Raw genomic sequence first — 23,938 nt, forward strand, 5'->3', positions numbered from 1 at the left:
AGTGGTTGGATGGATGGTGGATGGATGGATAGATGGCTAATGGATGGGTGGATGGATGGATGGATAGATGGGTGGATAATGGATAAATGGATGGATGGATAACAGACGAATGTATGAATGGATAGATGGACACCGTGATAATAAGGAACTGATGCTATTTTTAAATCTTTATTTAAGCCTTATTCCTCCAAGTGCATCCTATGTGTCATTGCCACAGCCTGTCTTCTTGCATTATGCTGTTTTTCAATCCATCTTATTGAAAGTCAAAAGCCCAAAGAAAGCCAGGAGCCAAGCCATTAACGGGGTAAGTGTGGTCTTCTTCTTCCATTAGCAAGTCTACAGAGAGTAGCTGGTGGAGAGAAAGCCTGAGGTCATCATCCTGAAAGCTCTATCTTGTCCTCTGGGAGGGGACATGGCCCAGGGAGGCCTCCTGTGGTTTTGTCCCAGGAGAGGGAATCAGGAGCAACAGCAGGCTTATTTTATTCTCTTTAAAAATAGATGTGGTCCTTGAGACACATTGGCTCAATGCCTCAAGATGGATGTTAGAATGATTTTATTTCTGCCCCCTTAATGCATCTTTTGGGTACCTGTGTGTTTTGCTTTTGTTTTGTTTGATAGAAATAAATTAAACTTTGCTATGTTTGGGCTATGAACTACCAAGATAATTGATAACGATGACATTCAAATCACATCAGGAACAAGATGTCTCTTCAATAAAACCTCGTTAATTAGGATCTCATAAATTCAGAATTTGGGCTGAAATTTATCTTAGTGTTAGCTATTAAGAAAAGACTCTGAGTAAATTAATAGTGTAAAGATTTCAGGGGAGTTACTGACACCTTCTGTAGCTTAGAAGCATTTATTTTACACCTAAAAAGGTGGGATTAATTATAACCGTCTATCAAATGAGCAGATTACCCACCCAAACATTATTCATCCAAACTTTGCAAGCATTTACGATTATATGCATTGAAAGTCTAAGTCTATTTTTTACAATATTCTGTAATACCTGCTGTCCAATCCTTAAGACCTGCATTATTCCTATTCAACAAAATTAGTGAAATTTTCATTAGAGTGAATCTTAGCAAAGTGCAGTGAATGCCTTTATAAAATTCTATTTTATAGATCCTGCATTACCTTATCTGATACCGTGTTGTGTGTGTGCTGAGGCGCATGGGAGAATGCCAGTTGCTGTGGGTCTGGATTCTAGTCCTAGCGGAGCTCACACCTGGTTACCTGACTTGAGTAGATGCTTAACGTCCCTGTAGGTATTTCTTTTATTTCTTCATGTGTAAGCCTAAAAGACCAGAAGTACGTCATTTCCCAAGGAGCTTCAAGTTCTAAATTCCATAATCTCATGGTTAAAATTAGTAACATTCGTACTGTGGCTCTCAGTTGTTTTCCACCTGGTAAATACAGATGTGTGGGAGTGTGTGTCTGAGGGATGGGGATACCCTATGTGTTTTCTGTGAGCCGATTTCTTAAGAAATGATGTTAGGTTGCATGACACAAAATTGCTATTTTCATATGTTTGAAATGGTCAAACGTCAGCAATTTTGTGTGGCTTGGTCTTGTCAATTTGTATTCATATCTTAGTTTTCTGCGTGGCTTCCCATTCAGGAGGGCTGGGTTAGACTTTTCTGTTTTTGCATCCTGCCCTACTGTCTAGCTGAGAGCGTTCCAAATGCCTGCAGCTGTCAGCTACCGCTGAGTAACGAGCTGTCCCTTAACTTGGATGCGCAAAAGAAATGGTCACTCATTCTTGTTTATTCAATGTGCGTTGGCTGATTGCAGCCTGGCGTGCCCTAGGCAGCTATGCTTCTCGACTGGCTTGGACTCCTCTCCGATCCATGGCAGTTCATCCTGGGGTCTGGACTGAGGATGCAGCAATGGCCCATGGAGAGTTGCTCTCATAGCAACCACAGAGTTTCAAGAAGATGGCTACCGGAATGCCTGGGTGGCTCAGACGGTTAAACGTCGGCCTTCTACTCAAGTCATGATCCCAGGGTCCTGGGATCGAGACGTGTTCCCCACCCAGCCACCCAAGAGGTAGTGCTGGGGAGAGAGGGAGTGAACATTTTGCAACAACTACTTCTCAATACCTATTTTGTGAGTGATTTTTTTTTGTGGCACTGTTTCCCTAAGAATGCAAATGAGGTCATACCTTGTAATGACGTTGACTGAATCCTGTGTCCCAAATGTATGCTAAGCATGACCTTAAATTTTCCATGTGTCTACCAGTTGTCTTGCCACGGGCATGACTGAATAATTTCTCCAAGTGACGCTCAGGTATTTAGCTCCTCCTGAGATGAACATAAGCGGTAGCTGGACCCAGAGTGAAGTAGAAAGGGGTGAATCGCCAGCCTCGAGCTCTGTGGTTTTGTGGGCATTTCCAAGGGATTCCCGGGAAGGTTCAGAATTCAGTGTGGGAGGGAGGTACCCACAGTTCTACTGAACAGCAGAATATCCACCTGTGTGTCAGGGCATCTGAAGAGGGTGAAGAAAGAACCTCACCACCGAAATTGCCTGCCACCGCCCATACTGCCTCTCAGATTATTTCTCACCTGGGACCACTCCTTGGATCCCTGCCATTCTTCCTCGTTCACCACACCTGGGTCCCAACCATTCATCTCTCCTGGCAGCTAGCAACTCCTACCAACGCTCATCGAGAGATCACAATTCATCTCCCCAAGGTGAACCATCCTGTCCATCCAACCAGTGGGCTCAACCATAGGCTTACCATTGTTTACCGAACAACCACTGAATGCAAGAAAGGAACTCACTAAATCCCCCAGGGACCTCAGACAACAAAAGCAGGTATGTTCCAAGGGTCACTCAGCCAGCAAATGGCAAAGCTAACATTCCTGGTCAGGTCTACTTGGTCCCCAGACACCGTACGGACAAAGTCTGCCGCCATCTTGGATTTAACTCCCATAGGATAAACACAGATTCCTTGTGATTTCTCTTAACCCATATTATTTGTATCTCCCAGATTAAATAGGATGCTTTTTGGGGGGTGGAGGTGGCTCCTTTGAAATAGTTAAAAATGTAATTTCTTGCCACAGACCAACTATTACGATATTTGGAATTTGTGCACCAATTTATAAAGCCTCATTATTTACAACAGCCAAAAGGTGGGAGCAACTTAAATGTCCATCAACAGAGGAAGGGATAAAGAAACCGTGGTCCACCCACATAGTGGAATACTGCTCATTCTTGAAAAGGAAGAACTTTCCTCATCTGCACTGACCTCGATGGACCTTGAGGATGTGGTGTTCAGGGAGATAAGCCAGACCTGAAACAACAAATCCTGTAGGACTCCATGTATCTGGGGTCCGTAAAGGACTTATATTTAAGGAGACAGAAGGTAGACGGTGGGGCCAGGGGCTGGGCGATGGGGAGTTAGTGTTTCATGGAGGAAGAGTTTCAGTTTTACAAAATGGAAAGTTTTGGAGGTGATGGAGCTGATGGTTAATGCCACCGAACTATACACTTAAATATGGTTCCGATGATTTAAAAAAAAAATAGCATCTTTATGCAGGAAAAAAAAATTGGAGCAGAGTCCCCTAATGCCTTCTGCCCACATCTTTCTGGGCATTGAGGGGCTCTGTGCTGTGTTCTTTGGTAGGAAGATGGTGGACACTGGTGGAGATGGGCACTGGTCATCTTGGGCTGGGGCTGGAAAGCCTCAGCAAGGAGAGCTGTGTGGGTTTGTTGGAGACACCATGATAAAGACCAGGGTGGCTCAAACAACATACATTTATTGTTTCCTAGTCCTGGAGGCTGGGAGTCTGAGATCCAGGTGGGGCTGAGGCTGGGAGTCTGGGATCCAGGCGGGGCTGAAGGTGGGAGTCTGAGATCCAGGCGGGGCTGAGGCTGGGAGTCTGGGATCCAGGCGGGGCTGAGGCTGGGAGTCTGGGATCCAGGCGGGGCTGAAGGTGGGAGTCTGGGATCCAGGCGGGGCTGAGGCTGGGAGTCTGGGATCCAGGTGGGACTGAGGTTGGTTCTTCCTGAGGCCCCCGTCCTTAGCATGTAGACCCCATGTCCTCCTTGTGTCCTCACATGGCCCATCCCTCTGTGTGTACGTGTGTCCTCATTCCCTCTTCTTATAAGGACCTCAGTCCTATGGGATAAAGACCACCCTCGTGACCTCATTTTACCTTAAGCATCTCTTTAAAAACCCCAACTCCAAATAGTGTCCCATTCGGAGGTCCTGGGGGTGAGGACTTCAACATGTGAATTTGGGGGAGACCCAGTTCAGCCCATCACAGGACACAACCACACAGGAAGCTAGACTGGCCCCGACTATCTTGAAAATTTAAACCTTTCCATCTGCAGGGTCGTCTGCACAGTGAAGACACTGCATCACATCTGTCCCCACCAAAACTCCCTTAACCAAGACTCCTTGCAAAACATAAGGCAACAAACACCATCTTTAAACCAGAGACCCTGGATACTTCCAGGGTCCTCCCTGAAACTCAGCCATACCTCGGTAATAAGCCCCAGGAGTCGTGTCTCGGGTGCCCGCGAGAAAAGGTTTGCTGGGTCCAAACAGCCTCCCCGCGGCCAGTTTCCGACCAAGCGCGTTTCCGTGCCGTAGGAAGGAGACAGCGGCATCCGAGCGCAGACGCCCCGCACACGCCCCCCAAGACTTCAGAAAAAAAAAAGCTATGTGGGGTCTAGCTTCCAGCCACTCCGTCTGCCAGTTGCAAAACAAAACCCTCATCACGTTCGTGGGCAGGAGGGGGGAGGAAGAGCATCCAGAGACCGTTCTCAGAAGGGAAGAGTATCGGCTTTACGAGACCCATGAAAGAATCTGAAAATCAAGGACAGAGAGAAGGCTCCCGCTCCTGTCAGCCTGGACCAGGTCCCCTTTTCCTGTGCGTTTAACACCCCGATCAACTATGGTGAGGCCTGGGGGGCGACGGGGGGGTGCGGTGGGGGGGGGCGAGAATTTTTTTTTTTTATTTGAAGGTTAAGCCAATATTAGCAAGAAAAATAAAAAAGTAACGCACATGGCCCACAGCTACACTGACACCATCGATTCCAACGACGTGGCGCGGCCAAATGAGCAACCGTCTAATTGTCTAAATGCCGCTAATTACGTGTGCACAGAGCCTCTAACGGGGGCTTCTCCCGGTAACTAATAAGAAATCAATTAGTTAATGAAGTGGCCATTAAATGCCATGCTAATCTCAGCCAGGGTATTTTTAATGTTTCTCTTTCTTCCCCCTGTACGATTCTCCTTAATTGCCACCACCATACGGAGCACACAGCTTTTCGCATGTCTAATGAAACATCATTATATGAGAGCTGGCATTCTTGGAAGACCCGAACGCAAGCTGCTTCCCAATTATTTTTAATTGCCAGACACTCTCGCAACTGGGTCTCCTACCACGCGCTTCAGAGCCCGGCGCTGTCAGGAAGGAAGCACATACATTGTGTTTTCCGCCCGCAGCCTGTGAAGGTCCGCTCCGGTCCTGGTCACCGGGCAGCACGCACCTGCAATGTCCAAACGAGGTGATGGGCGGTGCATGCAGCCTCCCCGCCTTTGATGGGGCCCGGAGACACCTGTCTACCGGCAACAGCCCTCCTTCCGGGCCCTCTCCCCAGGGAGTGGGACCCAAGCAAGGCACACCCCGTCTGAAGGGACTGGCGTTTTGGGTCCTGGGAAGCCGCAGCAGGGAGAAGCACGCCCCGGACACACAGATGCCCCCGCCTCCCCCAGCATCCATGCATGCAGCCCCCACCGCCGCTCCGTGCTTCAAGCCACGTGCACCCGTTGCAATGATGAAGTGACTCAGACGCGGACAGCTCCGTAAGTGACAAGTTGTCACTTCTGCAAAGTGCGTTGCTGACCCTGGCAACCATCCTGGTCCCTGAAATTGGCACGGCACGAGAAGGGAAGCTTAGCAGACCTCCTTCCGTCTGCAACATTCCCAGGGCGATTAGGGATCTCGGTTCAGGAGACGTCCGTCGCGCAGGACGGCATTTCCTCCCGCGTCGCAATGCACTCCCACAGCCGAGTCCGCGTGGGTCCCGCCGGCTGCCCCGCGTCCCCACGACACCACGGCACCCGGGGCGTCGGCGTGAAAACAACACAAAACCACGCACTCCGATAACACATGCCGTCCGAGGAGGCACGCGCGTTCACGTCTACTTTTGGGCAACACGCAAATCGAATTACTGCGTCCAGCACCCCTGTTCCAAGAAACGTGCCAGCAGCAGCTGCCATGGCCGAGGACGTCAGGAGAAGGGAGATGGGATGTGACGTTTTGTTCATTAAATAAACAAACCCGGTTCGGATAACCGCATTAGGTAGAAAGCCTCATCAATTCTCGTATGTTTATGTTCCCGTAACAAGATATGACAATGGTGCCTTAGACTCATAAGGACCGCACGGGAGAACAGAAGGGGTGGACAGCGCCGTGCACGGCTCAGAATCATATGCGCTCCTCGCGAAGAAAAACGGGGAAGGCTCGCGGGTGCATGAGAAAGCGTCTGTGGGGCCCACGGCCGCTTGAAGGTATGGCTACAGACAAAGTGACTGGGGCCAAGGAGGAAGAATTGAACCAGTCCTTTTTCCGATTTGGGGTTTCCCCCTGCCTCATTTTCCCCCGGGGGCGTCCCAGGCAGGAGAATCCAGGGAACCAAGCCCCAAGTGCGTCTGGATTTTTTTCCAACCGAATGCACAGATTTGGGGGCAGGTGGAGGGCATAAGGGAGCAAACCCCCATACACCCCAAATCCTCCTCTATGCACACACATTTCTTTTGGGTTGTGGCGTCCATGCCATTCGAGAGCCTGGGCACTCCAGGCTTCCAGCGAGGTCCTAGATTCAAGGGACGAGGGCACAGAGTCTCAGGTCTCCCCCGGTTGCCGCCCTGAGCGCCCTTGCTTGACTCTGGGCACAGAGCCACTCGGCAAAGCTGCAACCAGTACGACTAGGGGACGAACACAAGACGCGTCTGCTAACCACAACTTCCCCGAGCGTGGGGACCACAGCGGAGACCGCCGGTCAGATCCCAGTGACACGTGTAGAAAATCGGAAATCTATATATAAAATGTCACAGCTTCGCTGTTGATGCAGGACCCCGCCCCTATCTGCGGGGGGTACGTTCCCAGACCTAAAACTGCAGACAGTACCGAACTCTACAGACGCTATGTGTTTTCCTAAACATACATTCTGATGGTAGAGTTTACCTTGTAAGTCGGGCACCGTAAGAAATTAGCAATAACTAGTAATAAATAGGTAATTACATCAACATGCTGGAATAAAGTTACATGAATCTCTCTCTCCCAAAATACCGCATCGTGCTGTGTTCACTCTTCTTTCTTTCTTTTTCTTTCTTTCTTTCTTTCTTTCTTTCTTTCTTTCCTTCCTTTCTTCTTTCTTTCTTTCTTTTTCTTTCTTTTTCTTTAAGATTGTATCCATGCATTTCAGAGAGAGAGCGCACAAGCAGGGGGAGCAGCAGAGGGAGAAGCAGGCTCCCCGCGGAGCAGGGAGCGCAAAGCGGGACTCGATCGCAGAAGCCTGAGATCGTGACCTGAGCTGAAGGCAGACGCTTCCAGGACTGAGCCACCCAGGCGCCCGTGCTGACTTTTCTTTTCGTGCTGACGTGAAATGATAAAACGCCCATGTGATAAGGGAAATGACGTACGCACGTCCCAACACTGGGCCACCGTTGACCTTTGGATGATTTACTAGGAGAGATCACCTGCTTGCAGACCATGGTCGACCTCGGGGAACTGATGGACACGCAGCATTTCCTGCACATTTCATGGACTCCGCGCTGTTGACTCGACCTCATGTGCAGAGCACGGCTGACCCAGCCCCAGGAGCTGATTCAAGCTGGCGAACAAATCCCAGTGTTTTGTTTTGTTTTTAATCCCTTTGCCAGGGATAAAAAATGGGGCATTTGGGGGCTTGGAAGCAAGGTTTTTGGTGTGGATTCTGGATTCTGGATTCGGGCTCAGGCACAGTGAGTAGGAAATGCAAACCTCCCTGAGGTCCTTGACAACGGGTTTCAAGGGGAGAGTCTCTCTCTCTCTCTCTCTCCCTCTCTCTCTCCCCCCCCCCCCCACCTTCTTGGTATAATATGCAGGCTGCTTTTTAAAAATTCCCCACTGGAAGCCAACTTGGCTGACCTGTGTAACAAGGGGGTCAGGGTCCTCCAGAGAAACAGAACCAACAGGCCTGTGAATGTAGTCATATAAACAGGAATTTATTGCAAGCAATTGGCTCACGTGATTACGGAGGCTGTGAGTCCCAATTCTGGAGGGTCAGCCAGCGGCTGAGACCCACAGAAGACCCAGTGCTATAGCTGGACTCAGAAAACTCCCTTTGGACACAGAAGTCCCTCTCTTTTGGGTACATCACAGCTTTTATCCCCCCAACTCTTAAGGCCTTCAACTGATTAGATGAGGCCCACCCACGTTGTGGAGGGGATCTGCTCTCCTCAATGTCTCCTGGTTGAAATTGTTAGTCCCATCAAAATAATAACATTACAGAAACATCTACAATGACGTTTGACCAAATATCTGGGTACCCAGGCAAGCTGACATAAAATTAGCCATCACCGGCAACCAGGAAAGAAATCTCAATTGTAGGCATTTGGGGGAGAAAAATAACTGCAAACGAAAATGCCAGTCCTTCCTGGCTGTCTAGGGAAGCCTTGTGGCACGGAAGAGAAGGCCTAAGTGCTCACCATCCGACAGGGATGGCTTTGGGAACTCTGGTGTCTCTGAGTCCCCACATCCTCATCTGAAGGCCAGATAATGAGAAACACAAGATCTCTCGGCTCAGAATCTCCAGGTTGGTCTCACCTACATTTGTTTGAAAGCTTAAATCCTCAGATTTCTCCCATTTTGTTCCTTTGCCACCTTGAGGACCTTAGTTACACCCCACTCCCATCTGTACTGTTACTGACAGTATTTCCGTTGAAGCGACTCATTTTTACGTTCAGACACATTTACTTTAGGACACGACTTCGTATAACTACCATAATATCTACAGAGCCAACTTCATGTCCCACAGGAGAAGCTCTAGAATCAAGGCAAATAAGCCCAATGAGGCCATTGAGCTCCTTGTGGCAAGAGCCATCCCAGCCAAGAGCTCCCCCTTTTTGTGTGGAAACGGGGGATTCATAAGGATGAGATGTGGGTAAAGGTAGATATGCACCAAACGGAGCCATCAGAAAACCACACAAGAGGGAAGAGCTGTTCATGGAAACAGTGTCTGGCCCCAAAAGGTGGAAACAACCCAAGTGTCCATCACCAGGAGGATGGATTAGCATAGTGTGGTCCATCCGTACAATGGAATACTATACAGCCATGAACAGGAACGGAGCTCTGACACCTGCTACCCTGTGGATAGACCTCAAGGACATGATGCTCGTGGCAGAAGCAGACACACACGGTCACATTGTGTGTGATCCCATGGATATGAGAATGTGCAGAACGGACAGGGTCATGGAAACAGAAAACACATCAGTGGTTGTCCAGGTTGGTGGGGGAGATGGGGTCATCCTGGGTTGCTGGGAGAGATGGGGTCGACCTGGTTGGTGGGGGACATGGGGTCAACCTGGTTGGTAGGGGAGATGAGGTCATCCTGAGTTAGTGGGGAGATGAGGTCGTCCTGAGTTGGTGGGAGAGATGTGGTCGACTTTGTTGGTGGGAGAGATGAGGTCATCCTGGGTTGGTGAGGGAGATGGGGTGGACCTGGGTTGGTGGGGAAGATGGGATCATCCTGGGTTGGTTGGACAGATGAGGTCATCCTGGTATGGTGGGGGAGATGGGGTCAGTCTGATGGTGGGGAGATGGTGCTGTCTGATTTGATGGGGGATACAAGGTCATCCTGCACTGGTGGGGGAGATGGGGAGTGACTGCTAATGGGATTTCTTTTGGGGGGATGAGAATATTCTAGAATCAGAGAGACGTGGTGGGTACGTAACATGGTGCATATGGTAACTGCCCATTGAACTATCCACTTTAAAGGATTCGTTGTAAGCTACGTGAATTTCATCGCTGTAACCTGTTTTAATATCCATTGTACTGGGGCCCATCTACATGCCCCCAAAATCACCTCGGCCACCACCAGGCATGCTGCACTCTTCGTCTCAAGATACTGACATAAAGTGCCTAAAGCATCTGACCCGCCATATACGTTAGCCTCCCATCGCCTTCAGAAGCGTTCATAACTAATTTCACGGTGATTCCAAATGTCCTCCATAAAAAGATTCCTAACTGGTGGGCCCCATTCCCCTGAACCCTAAGTCCCTGGTGTAGGGAGGAAAGCAAGGGAGAAACATGACCCCCAGGTATATACTCACAAGCTCTTTATTCATTGAATAAATGATGGTTGTCTAGTACTTGCTGTGTCAGGGGCTGCTCCAGGGAACCAGACATGGCGGCCGCCCTTGGGGGGCTGTGCTTACCACCCCTTGGATACACATGGACCTTGCGAGTTGAACACATGGACCCAGTGAGTGTATGTAGCTACAGTAGGGTGCTCACTCCCTGGATGGCCCAACGTGCACCCCCAGAACGTCATAGCGCTCACCGCGTTGCACCGAATTAAGTGTTAAGCCTGCAATGTGTTACCTGGAAGATACAACGTGTCCCACAGGAGGGAAGCAGGAAAACGGGCAGCTTCAACACCATGGAGAAAAGGCTGGTGGGAAATCCCGCAATGGCTCCCAAGGGCCCCGATAAGTGACATCTGCGCCTCGAACTGAGCTGGGGCCTCCTTGCTCCTGCTGGGAGCTCTCTGACCCCTCACCCCAAATGGCAAGGCCAACCGTTCCCAGTCGTGCACGTTAGGCTAGAGGCAAAGCTGAACTCAAAGTTCACAGATTCCCCGGTCCTCAGATACAGCACGTTGAGTTTGGGGTTCCTACCTCATAGAGATGTGTGGATCTATCCACACACAATGTATGTATGTGGACATACACGTATAGAGAGACATTTGTAAGTAGACAGACATATAAATATATACAGACATCTATAGACGTCTGTGTTCATATAGACACGTAAAGACACCTCACAAGAAGCAAATAAAGACATGAGTACAAGATGCCGTTCCCGTCACTCTCTCAGCCAGTTCTCATAGTTGAACTTCAGAATTTGGATTTGAATTTGAATTTCCTGATCATCTACATAAACGATTTATAACATGTTCTCTGTGTGTATGTATGTGTGTGCGTACGTGTGTCTGTTGGCAGGAGAAAAGGTAGGGGGTTGGAGCGGTATACCAAGCAGGAAGCATGATTCCTAATCACAGCTGCTGGAAGATGCAGACTATGCTCTGAAATCCATGAAGACACTAGCCATCCATGGTGTAAACAATCAGGAAAGTGAATGCCCAAATCGACAGCTCTTGAGCCAATAGATGCCATTCCAGTCTTGCCAAGCAAGACCCGACCAACAACAGGAGGCTCCCTGGAAGAAGGAGAAATGGGTGGAAAATTTCTTTCAAACAAGAATCTTGCTTTGTCAGTCTAATGAGTATGTCTTGAATTTGCTGGCAGTTTCTTGTTGGGATGGAGGGGTTCATATATCTGCCTGTGTTTTATGTCTGTAGCTTAATGTCTTCCAGCTAAAATGCCGTAAGGATGAGTGGTTGGATGGACAGATAGATGGATGGGTGCATGAGTAAGTGGATGAACAGACAGAGGAGTGGATGGATGGATGGATGGATGGATGGATAGATGGTTGGATGGATGGATGGTTGGGTGGATGGGTGGATGGATGGATGGATGGATGGATGGATGGATGGATGGATAGGTGGATGGGTGGATGGGTGGATGGTGGATGGGTGGGTGGATGGATGGATGGATGGTTGGATGGTTGGTTGGATGGATGGTTGGATGGATGGATGGATGGATGGATGGATGGATGGATGGATAGATGGATGGTTGGATGGTTGGATGGATGGATGGATGGATGGATGGATGGATGGATGGACGGACGGATGGCTGGCTGGATGGGTGGATGGTTGGATGGATAGATGGATGGGTGGATGGTTGGATGGATGGATGAATGGCTGGATGGATGGCTGGATGGATGGATGGTTGGATACATGGTGGGTAGATGGATAGAAACTGGATGGATGGACATGTAATAAAAAGGTTGTGGATGTTTAGATTATAGTTAGATTATTAGACTTTCTGTTTTCTTTTTTTTTTTTTTGAAGGCTGGCATTGCTCCCCAGATTTGTTTAACATTATCCAAGAATTCCATGTGTACTTATTTGTGGAGAGACAGGGCAATCTATTTTTAAATCATACAAAGTTTAAATGTGTGTTTTGTCATCCAGGGAATTCTTAAACAGAAGAAAGCTCTCCTTGCCTTATTTGTCATTATAAGTAGGGTAGGTATTTTCTCTTAAGAACCTTATATTTTCTTTGCCTGAGGAAATAAATAGGGATGGTTGAAATCTGTCCAGCAAACTCATCAGTTGGTACAGCCAGAGAATCCTCTATGTAAGCAGAAACTAAACTTTGGACAGAAGTGAATGTAGCATAATTAATTTACCGATCTGTGCCGGCTCTGGCAATGCAGGGAAACACTCTTGTCTCCCGGACAATAAAGGTGGGGCATTTAATCCTGGGGGTTGCACATTTCAGAGACATCTGTGGAAATTATGAATGGCTGATTAGGGCAGCTCAGAAATACAGAGAGCCTTCAGGCAGGCACGTCAATCCCCTAAACCGTGGCAATGAAATTAAGAGCAGTGACCAAAGCAATCTGCCATCAGGAACATAATGAATCCAGCACTGGAGGAGAAACAGTCACCGAGTCCAGCAAATGGCTTTTGTCATCAAGAAGATTAAAATGATAAAGCCACATTGGGACTATTCATTCGTATGTCAACTTATCTCATTCACCAACTCCCCTTACATTTTGTTTTCCGCGTAGGTGAGCAAACAACTTCCGTTGGGAGAAACACAGCCGTGCAAGAAACCAGGTGACTTGAGTCCTTTCAATGCCAAAGTCAATGTTCAAAACTTACACCCTGAGAAAACATCAGCATCTGCCTCACAATACCTAGGTTCTGACATTTAGACTCAACACCGTTAGCCATCAGGGAAATGAAAACCACACGATACCACTTTGCACTCTCAAGAGTGGCTAGAATTTTTACAAAGTCGGTTATTGTCAAGTATTTGTGAGGACATGGAGAAACAGGAACACTCGTCCACGGTTGGTGGGAATGTCAAAGGGTGCGAGTGCCTCAGAAAATAAGTTGGCACTTTCCTTAAATTCAAAAGTACTATCACTATCTGACCCTGTTATCCCATCTGTAGGTACACACCCGAGAGAAATGAAAATGTGTGCTTACACAAAGACTGGTAAGCCAATGTTCCCAGCACCATGATTTATGACCCCCCAAACGTGGAAACAAGCCAACTGTCCATCAGCAGGTGAATGGACCTGCTGGTCCTTCCATATGATAGGATGGTGTCTCGCCGTAAGGAGGAATCCCATACTGACACACACCACAACTCCAATGACCCTCAGAAACATGAAAGAAGCTCAGTGAAAGAAGCCAGTCACAAAAGGCCACATGATTTCATTTATATGAATTGTCCAGAAAAGGGAAATCTGTAGAGACAGAAAGCAGATTAGTGGTTGAAAAGGGCTGGAGGTGGATGGCAGGGAGGTCAGGGCCCTGGCTGCAAACAGGCATGTGGTTTCTTTTTGGGGGTGGTGGAAACATTTCAGAATTAAATTGTGGTGATGCTTTCACAACTCTGTAAATTTGCTAAAAAGCATCCGATTGTTTATTCAAAAAGAGTGCATTGCATGCAGTGTAAATGATGTCTCTCTAAAGTTGTTTTAAAAATCAACATGGAGGCGTTTGGTGGGATTTTTAAATTCCTCCTTGTGTGTTTCACAGTTTTAGGGTAAAATCCTTTCCATCTGTGGTTATCCACCAATCCTCCTACAAAGTCCTCCTGCAAAGTGGGGGCTAGGACAGTGTCTGTGGGGTCTGACCCCAAATGGAGACCGAGAGGTCATCCCTGAAGAAACGGCCAAAGTGACACCAGCACCCCCTGAACAAGGTGATCTCACGGTCCTTGGTGTTGACTTCTACTCAGGGTCCTTGATCTGGATGGAGTTCGGACTTTATCTCACACACACACAAGATGATCATTGTCTCTCTCCGGTCTAGGGCAAACATTCCATACTCATAAAAATACAGAGATAGGTTATCTTTTTGGTTTCCCCAAATTCAAACACTTGGAGAGCTTGGCTAGTTCTCTGAAGAACCGAGTCAACTTTGGTGTCTGACCATCTCAGAGGTACCTCTCCAAGACCCTACACAAACAGAGCTCGGCACACAAAGATCAGGATAATGGACCCCACGCCCCCCTACTTTCCTGGGCCATCACACTGCATCCTTTATCTGAACAGGAGGGTTTACAGTAAAGACCACCACCCAAACATCACGGGAGACGTCTGAGTTATCTCTGGACAATCAAAAGCAAAGAAGACCCCTCCTCTCATTTTAATAATCTCATTTTATTTTTTTTTAATTTTTAAAAATGGTGGTAAAAAGCACAGAATACAAAAAGTGCCATCATAATCATTGTTAAGTGCACAGCTCAGCGGCATTGAGAACATTCATGCTGTTGCGCAATCATCTCCACCATCATCTCCAGAACTTTCCATCTTCCCAAACTGAAGCTTTGTCCCCACGAAACTCTATCTCCCCATCCCCATCCCCAGCCCCTGGTTCCACCATCCACTCTCTGTCTCTGTGGATGGGACTCCTCTAGGGACCCCATATTTGTGGAATCACACAGGATTTGTCCTTCTGTGTCTGGCTCATGTCACTCAGCGCCATGTCCTCAAGGTCCATCCACATCCTAGCAGGTGCAGAACATCTTCCCTTTTCAACACTAATATTCCACATGTGGGTGGACCATTCAGCTCTCAGTGGACACTGGGGTTGCGTCTACCTTTTGGCTACTGTGAATAATGGTGAATAACCTGACATATTTTATGGTACCTGCTTTGTCTTATGACGGTACCACAGATCTTTAAAGGTTCTTCCAAAACAGGCTGGTTGTCATTCTCTTTCAGAGCTCCCCTGCCTCTGAATTTGGCAAATCCCAAACTGGAATTGAAGCAGAGTCTGCTGATGCCGCAAACCACTGTCCCTCTAATGATCCTCGCCGAGACTTGCCAGGTCCCACCTTGAGAAGGTGAGCTATAGGATAGGGGAAGGCATTTGGCACCATGAGGGACACCTAGAAAAATCAGACACATACTTTGTCCTCTGGGAGTTTATAATCTTGGGGAAACAAAGGAAATGTGCAGGAAATAATGACTCTTATAAGAGATGAGCTCTAAAGTCCAAGGAGGGAGAGGCATCCCATTGTCCTCTCCCATGGAGTCGGGGAAGCGGGACTTTCCAGCATTGACGTGTGATAATTCCCATGAAGAATGCCAAGCAAGGGAGCCCCTGTGAGTCCCAGCATCCAGAGTTCCTGGCGGGGGGGCTCCATCATGGAGGTATGACTGATCTATCATTGACTGATGGATCCACTGATTACCCATATGGTTGATGTCAGTCTCCAGCTCAATTGATACTGCGGGACCCCAAATCCACCACCCTACATGAGTACCTCACATGGCTGGCCCGACGCCAAGCTAAGTCTATCCCGTGTGCCAATACCCAACCCAAATCACATCCTTAGACAATCCAGTGTGACCCAAGCCCTTCCCCAGGCAAAGGCGGCTATGACCTAGATGGGTGTGTCTCCCCCAAATTCATATGTTCCCCAATATGGTGGCATTTGGAGGTGCGGCCTTTGGGAATGGACAAGGTCATGTGGATGGAGCCCCCATGATGGGATTACTCCTTATAAAAGAGAGCACAGGGAGCCCGTCGGTCCCTTCTGCCATGACGGTCATCTATGAACGAGGAAGAGGGTCCTCACCAGACGCCAATGGGCACCTGGATTTCAGACTTCCAGCCTCTAGGACGATGAGAAAAAAAGATTGTGCACAAGCCCCCAAGTCTATGGTATTTTGTTTTAGGTGCCTGAACAAATGAGCAGAGAGATACCTCTATCAGGCCTCCCACTCAAAGGGCTCAGACCGCCCAGAAGAGCCAAGGGGAAAGGCCAGCGCTCTCTTCAGGCACCGTACATCCTTACATGTATTCACATAAAAATCCTCCTTTTTCCCCCAGATACAAAGACCCCTGCGAACACCCTTCATGCCAGAAAGCAAGAGCAAACAGCTAAAATGTACCACTCCGTTGTGTGCATTCACCAAAACCAGCACCCACTTTGGACGGTCACCTTCCCGTCAGGACCCACGGTGGCCACGGCCCAGCCACACCCCTGGCCACGCCTCAGGTCCTGGAGGCAGGAGTCAGCCCCGAGGCGGGAAGCACATCGCCCCGCCAGCCAGCACCGCCGCTCAGGGACCCTGCCTCCCAGGCCAGCCCGTGATGCCCCCTTTCTTGGGAGATGAAGACCCTATTTGTTTCCATCATCTGGTGCTTCATGCCTAATGGGCGACCATTCCGCGGCAAAGCCGTCTTCCTGACAGCGCACGCCAAGGGTGATTAGGGGCCCCGTGAGGGACGCTCGCCACACTGTCCGTGCGTGGCATCTACTCACTTCCCCACAGACAGCAGAGCCCTCCGACAGCCCTGCTCTGCCAGTCCCTCTCCCTCCCCGCGTCTGCCTGTAATCCTTATCGACAAAAACAGAGATGACACGATTACACGACTGGTGACACGTCTCCCTGATGACGTCTCGTCTTCTATTCGTTAGGCCGCCATGACACCGCACGGGTCCCCCTCTCCTGGAAATAGAGACGGAGAGCGGCAGGGACGGCCACTGCCGGGGATCCTTTCTAAAATCATCCCAGACCTCCGAGCCCGACGGCCCCGTCAAGATTCCTCACGCCGGGCAGAGCAAACGTTGCACAGAATGTGAGTCGCTGGGGGCAGGAGGTCACCGCCAGCACGCAGATTCCCGGAGGTAACCCAGGGGCGGCTTGCACTCTTCACACTCGCCCGCCCGCCCGGGGCTGGACTCGGGGAGCAGGCACGAGGCCGATGCTGCGGCCGGCCCTGGGGAGCTGAAAACGTCCCCACTACATCCTCCTGCCTGCAAAGTCAGCTCACCTGCAAGGTCCAAGCCGTCCGCGGCACGCTCCCCGAGTCAAGGGCACCCCTGGACAGCACCCCGGGCTAGTGAAGGCTTTTTTCCTCCATCGCCTGGCCACTCTCTGTAGGTTTTCTCACCTCCAGCCTCCGAGGTCCCCGAACACAGGCCTCCGTCCAAACCCCGTCGACACATTTACGGGTGGAGATGCTCCTTCTCGCAGCCCCTGGTGCAGCAGCCAAACCCCTCTGTTCTTTATCAACACATCTCCATTTCTCGAGTGCTTGGGGTTAAGGGAACGGGGCGCGGGGAACAAAAAGGAAAGCAAGCAAGCAAGCGTTTGCCAAAGCCCTTCAACGCCGAGTGTGAAGAAGCAAACTGAATCCACATGCCTGCGACGCATGGAGACTTCACTCATCGCCACGGGGCTGGGTCAGAACAGTTGGATTTCCAGAGCGCGTCCGGAAGCGTCCCTGCGTCTGAACAACGGGCAAGCACTTTGTCCGCAGACAGTCCTTGTTATCCCAAAGAGAGGCCCGGGTTCTCCGCTCAACGCCAAGAAGAGCCAGGAACCGGGCAGACGATTGCGTGTTTCCACTTAGCCCTGGCCGGCGGTTTCCACAGGAAAACATGCGAACCTCTTTCGGGGCTGAATCTGCACCTAAAAAGCTGTTTTCGGGGGCGGGAGTGGGGGGGAAGATCTTCACTGTGTTGTCCCATCCAAGCAGATGCCGTGCTCGTGGTCGCTGTGCAGACGGGGACACAGGGAGCAGAGTGGCACTCAGCACGGCCAACGCCAACGCCATCTGGCCTAGAAGCGGGTTCCCGTCACCACCCTGCTCCTGGCATTCCTCTTGCTGCCTGGGCTTCCAAACATGAACGCTCAGATGCCATCGGTACAAGACAACGCCCGGGGAACAGCCTCCCATCCATGACATTGGCAGAACGGCAAAGCGCGACCTCCATTACCGTGTGGGCACAAATGGCCAAGCAAGACCATCACCGGCAGTGCTAAGAGCGTTAGACAGCCCCGGAACGCGCCGGCTTGGCCTTGGTGACTCCGTCCCCACGCGGGCGTGGAAAGAAACATCCGTGCGAGCGTTTCTAGGCACACACGTCTCCCACAAGTGGCTGGTGACGCACGAGGGACTCGTACGCAAGAGTCCCATGTCCGCCTGCTCATGCTTTCCCACAAGGGACAAGCAGATGCCATGCTGGTCCTCCTAGAGCTTGCGGTCCCCCAGCGCTCACCACCCACCCGAGATGATGCACGTGTCTCACGGCACGTGGGGAAGGGCGTTCACATGCATCGCGAAGCAGGTACACGGGCAGACCCGCCCCGTGTGCCCATCCCGGGCACCCAGACGTATTTGTTCCTCGCTATGTTGGCATTTTCTGTGCAGCGAAACACACGGTGTGGCCGACCCCAGAAGCTGGCATGGGTTGTCTCCGGACGGTGCATCGGAGTTCAAGTTTCCTGCGTCTTTTTTTCTATCAGTCCCCTCTCCACACAGACACCGTTTTGGTTTTTTTAAATTAATAGGTTGCTTGTCTACCCGTCCAGAAAAACCCCAAAATCCAAAACCTTTGTATTTTCCCTAATATTTTGCCTGCAACTGGGATATACTGCCACCAACTGGTGCGTGGGGGTGACCCGAAGGTCTCACAAGCACATTTTGGGTTAGCTCGAGTTCCGTCCTGAGGGAATCGCAAGGCACCTGTGGACTGTCCATGACGACGCATTGACGTGGCCCGAGCCTGGGCTTTGGGTCAGAGGAGGGAGGGATTGGAGCACACAGACCCCTGCACGGTCTGGATTCCAGCACCCAGCCCTGCCCCTGGGGGCCCCACGCCTGGGGGTTCAGCTACCCGGGGCGGGGGGGTCGTGCAACCACGCACCTGTTCCGATCACCAGGAACTGAAGGAGGAATATTTGGTGACTAGACCCACCTGCTGGGATTGGCCGTCCATAATTATCCACTTGTCATGTGCTATCGCTGCATATCGGTGACCAGTACTCTGCACCAGACAGCGTTGGTGCTGAGTGCGACTGAATCGCACGGACCAGTTCTCGGTAACTAGAAATTCTTAGCTCTTCCCATCACTGTACACCATGACCAAGGATGACACTCCGAAAAATCACACGTCCCTCTATTCGGCGCTTACCCGGTCTCGTGGAACTAGACATCACTCCCGCGTATGTTGAGTAGAAACTAGTTTTACCGGCATCAGGAAAAGGGCCAGTATCATGGACACAATTATTTCAGCATCTCTGAAGGACTCTGGGACCTACTGCAAACCCGGACAGACGTGCAGGCATCTTTCTAGAATGTTCCAAGGGCTTCAGCCCAGCTGCAGAAAATCCCACACATCTGGCCTCCGCCGGTTGTTGCCAATGACAGAGATGCCCCCGTTGGGTGTGTGTGGGAGGGAGGCACAGATGCAGAGGCTGGACTGTGGCCTCAGGGAGGAGGGGACCCGGAAAGAGATGTGCCCCCGTCCTCCTGTCTCTGCATCCTCATGACAAGTGCCAGCGCCAGGCACGACCCCCTTCTAAGAAGGTTTGCTCTGCACGCATAGTTAATGAGGACTTTCAGAAATAATAATAACAACAACAACGACCCTATGGGACAAAACGGGTGTCAGACACGAGCTTCCCCATTCAGGGGTATGAGCCTCGTGCAACCTGCCCCTTTCCCTTTGCCGTCTTAAATCCTATTTACCAAGTGACCCTCAGGTTCACCCTATCGCCAGTCGTACCCGCTGACTGAAAACAAAACACTCTGAGATACAACAGGAGGTGTTTCCAGTCTACCAGAAGCACACGAGACAGAGTGGGGACCAGTGGCACATACTCAGGGATTGCAAACATGCCTTAACACCTGGCTGGCACGCATCGGCTACAAGACTCCCTGGCAAATGCTCGGCATGTCAGAAAGGATGTGGTGGGGACCGAGAAGACGCTGGTCCTCCGTGTCAGAGAAGACGCGGTGATGACCGAGAAAATGCTGGTTTTCCTCATCAGAGAGGACACGGTGATGACCGAAAAAATGCTGGCTTTCCTCATCAGAGAGGACGCAGTGGGGACCGAGAAAATGCTGGTTTTCCTCATCAGAGAGGACGCGGTGATGACCGAGAAGACACTGGTCCTCCTCATCAGAGAGGATATGGTGGAAATGGAGAAGACGCTGGTCCTCCTCATCAGAGAGGATACGGTGGAGATTGAGAAGACGCTGGTCCTTCTCATCATAGAGGATACGGTGGAGACCGAGAAGACCTTGGTCCTCCTCATCAGAGAGGATACGGTGGAGACGGAGAAGACCTTGGTCCTCCTCATCAGAGAGGATGCGGTGGAGACGGAGAAGACCTTGGTCCTCCTCATCAGAGAGGATGTGGTGGAGATGGAGAAGACGCTAGTCCTCCTCATCAGAGAGGATACGGTGGAGATGGAGAAGACGCTGGTCCTCCTCATCAAAGAGGATACGGTGGAGACGGAGAAGACGCTGGTCCTTCTCATCAGAGAGGATACGGTGGAGACCGAGAAGACATTGGTCCTCCTCATCAGACAGGATGCGGTGGAGACGGAGAAGACCTTGGTCCTCCTCATCAGAGAGGATGCGGTGGAGATGGAGAAGACCTTGGTCCTCCTCATCAGAGAGGATATGGTGGAGACCGAGAAGAATGCTGGTCCTCATCAGAGAGGATGCGGTAGAAACGGAGAAGACCTTGGTCCTCCTCATCAGAGAGGTTGTGGTGGAGATGGAGAAGACGCTAGTCCTCCTCATCAGAGAGGATACGGTGGAGATGGAGAAGACGCTGGTCCTCCTCATTAAAGAGGATACAGTGGAGACGGAGAAGACACTGGTCCTTCTCATCAGAGAGGATACAGTGGAGACCAAGAAGACCTTGGTCCTCCTCATCAGAGAGGATGCGGTGGAGACGGAGAAGACCTTGGTCCTCCTCATCAGAGAGGATACGGTGGAGATGGAGAAGACCTTGGTCCTCCTCATCAGAGAGGATGCGGTGGAGACGGAGAAGACCTTGGTCCTCCTCATCAGAGAGGATACGGTGGAGATGGAGAAGACCTTGGTCCTCCTCATCAGAGAGGATGCGGTGGAGACGGAGAAGACCTTGGTCCTCCTCATCAGAGAGGATATCGTGGAGACCGAGAAGAATGCTGGTCCTCATCAGAGAGGACATGCTGGTGACCGAGAAGATCCTGGTCCTCCTTATCGTGGGCTGCTGCTTGCATCCGTCCCCATGCTCACCCCAAAATTTATGGGAATCCCATTGCTCAGCATGGGTTCCATTAGCAAGAGCTGGGTCCATACAAAGCCAAGAATCAATCGGCTAATATCCAGCAACTCCAGCGCCCAAAAGAAATGCAAAATACCTCTTTCGACCCTCATTCGTGTTCCCCTTATTCTTTTTGCTCTCCCTTCGTTGAAAATATCTACATATTTTCGTCCAACTATCTTCTATTTTCAACATTCTCCTGCAGAATGAATCCACACTTTCTTCAATTTTCAACATTAGCCTGCAGAATGAGCCCACACTTGACTGTTTTTACATGTATTCCAACAGCACGAAGCTACCAGAGAATTCTGTATCATATTTCAGCGAAACAGGGGTGGGAAACATCTCGACTTCCTCAGAAATACCTCCCCTCTACTAACACAACTTGGTAGAATTTTGTTTCTCCCTCTTACTTTGTTGTACTCTTAAATTATATTTGAGACAGGCAAATAATGTGGAGAAATACAAAGAAAATCTCGGTTGTCCCCCTGTCTGCGACCCGCATGCCAACCCCACTGGGTCAGGACGCAGTTTGTCTACGCCTAGCTCCCCATTCCCGCAAGAATACGCAAAGATCACTGAGGACACATACATGGCACCTTCTCTTTTACCAAGCCAGCTCACCACTCCAAACAATTTGCCGTCTCTGGTTTTTCGTTCCAACACGACCAATTTGATCTATGAAGACACACCATCCTGGGGCCACACGCAGCGGACAGTGTCCTAACTCCGCGAGCCTTACCAGCATAGCAACTTGCAAGAACGAACGTACTCACGTCCACTGCATGTAGGGCTGCATTTCTGTTCTGCGTTCCTGGCTTTCCCATCTCCCTGGGGTCGACCATCCCAGGCCACGCTGTTTTTTTCCCCATCTCAGAAGCTCAGAATGGCGGCCAAAGCAGGCTGAGTTTGTGGGTGCGAACAACTTGATTTGTGTTTGAAAGGCAGCCCTCCACTTGTTAATCCAAGCCAACTGGTTTTAAAAAAAAAAAAACACACACAACTGTTTAACTCCTTAGAAGCGTTGGGCTCTCCCTCCGCCCCATCTTCCCCTCTGAGCCTCCCACCAAGCTGGTCGTGAATTACAAATACTGTGACACAGACCCAGACCTAGAAGAATCCTCCATGACATCCCCGGAACCATTGGGCACACCCTGGGCCCCAAGCCCACCTCTGGGAGAAAGGGGTATCGGAATGCAACCCGTTGAGCTGAACCCAAAGGGCTTTGGCTGGAAAGTATGCATCGCCACAGAATGAGGACAGGAATGTTCTAGCGGTTGCCCGAGAAAAGCATCATGGACGCTGGGCGTAAGATCCGCCCTCCGCAAGGCTGGTTTGCAAAACACACAGGGCAGAACTATGTGTCCTCAGGAAGCCCGGCCCTTCCGGAGGGTTCCCAATCCAGACAGGAGGGCGCTGAGGCCAGAGAGGGGCCGGATGCCCTCCCACCTCCAGGGAAGTGGACACGGCGGGTTTGCCACGCGGCCCGGAGCTCTCCATTCTTTTCTGTGAGCTGCGCCCAACCAGAGCGGCGGGAGGTCCCCCTTTGGTGTTTCCTTTTTTTTTTTTTTTTAATGCTCTTCATGCAGAAAACCGTTCGGGGTGAGGGACGCCACAAATCAGCGATGTAATTAGTGGTGCCCTTCCTGGCCGCCCCCATTCGTATTCTTGGCACAAAGTGTATTAGTTTTAAGGAATTCGTTCAGTGTTCCTTTGCCGGGAGATAAATTCAAGAAAAGCAAGGGAGGAACCTAACGTGGGCTGAGACTTAGCGCCACTGGACCCAGTACAGACTCCTTGCCTTCTCCAGCACCCACGCGTCATAAATATGGAGCCGGCCGCATAGCGGACCCCGCGATGCTCGCTTCCCGCCCACAAATCCAGAGGGCTCCCCCCCTCCCATCGCCAGCGTGCTTCTACGTTAGGAGAAGATTTATAATACCAGCACGCCGAGGTGGGATCTTGTTACAAAAACGTTCTTCTTTGGGAAACACAGAATGAAATATAATTATAATTTAGCCATACCATTGAGAAGAAACAAGCCTGTGTTCTGCACCGCCCAGGCTTTGCTAAATCGAAGTCTTTTAAATTGCTTCCCCTCCCTGCAAAGCCACCCAGTTCGCCGCGAGGGGGGCGGTTCGCGGATCATGACGTGGTTCTTTCCCATCCGCCATGTATGGGAAGCTGTCCCAACCGGAATCCAGGGAGAGGGTGGCCTTGTCGTCCACTTATAGACGTGTCCGGATAGATAACGGCCGTCGGGGCAGTCACGCATCCCGAGAGCCAGCTACGGTCCAAGCTCGCCGCGCGGGTTGGGAAACCGAGTGTAGAGAGTTGGTCCTGAATATCTAGAGATGGTATCGCGCTTTTGCCCACAGACGGAGCGTTGCGATAGGAACGTATCAACTGGGGTGGCAGTAGAGGAAGGGGAGGGGTGGGGGATGCAACTGAGAGTCATTGCTTCCATCTGCCTTGGCCTGGGGGCATGCGAATCCTGGGACAAAGGCCAAG

This window comes from Ursus arctos, chromosome Y (assembly GCF_023065955.2).
Source record: "Ursus arctos isolate Adak ecotype North America chromosome Y, UrsArc2.0, whole genome shotgun sequence".
In the NCBI taxonomy this organism is placed as follows: domain Eukaryota; kingdom Metazoa; phylum Chordata; class Mammalia; order Carnivora; family Ursidae; genus Ursus; species Ursus arctos.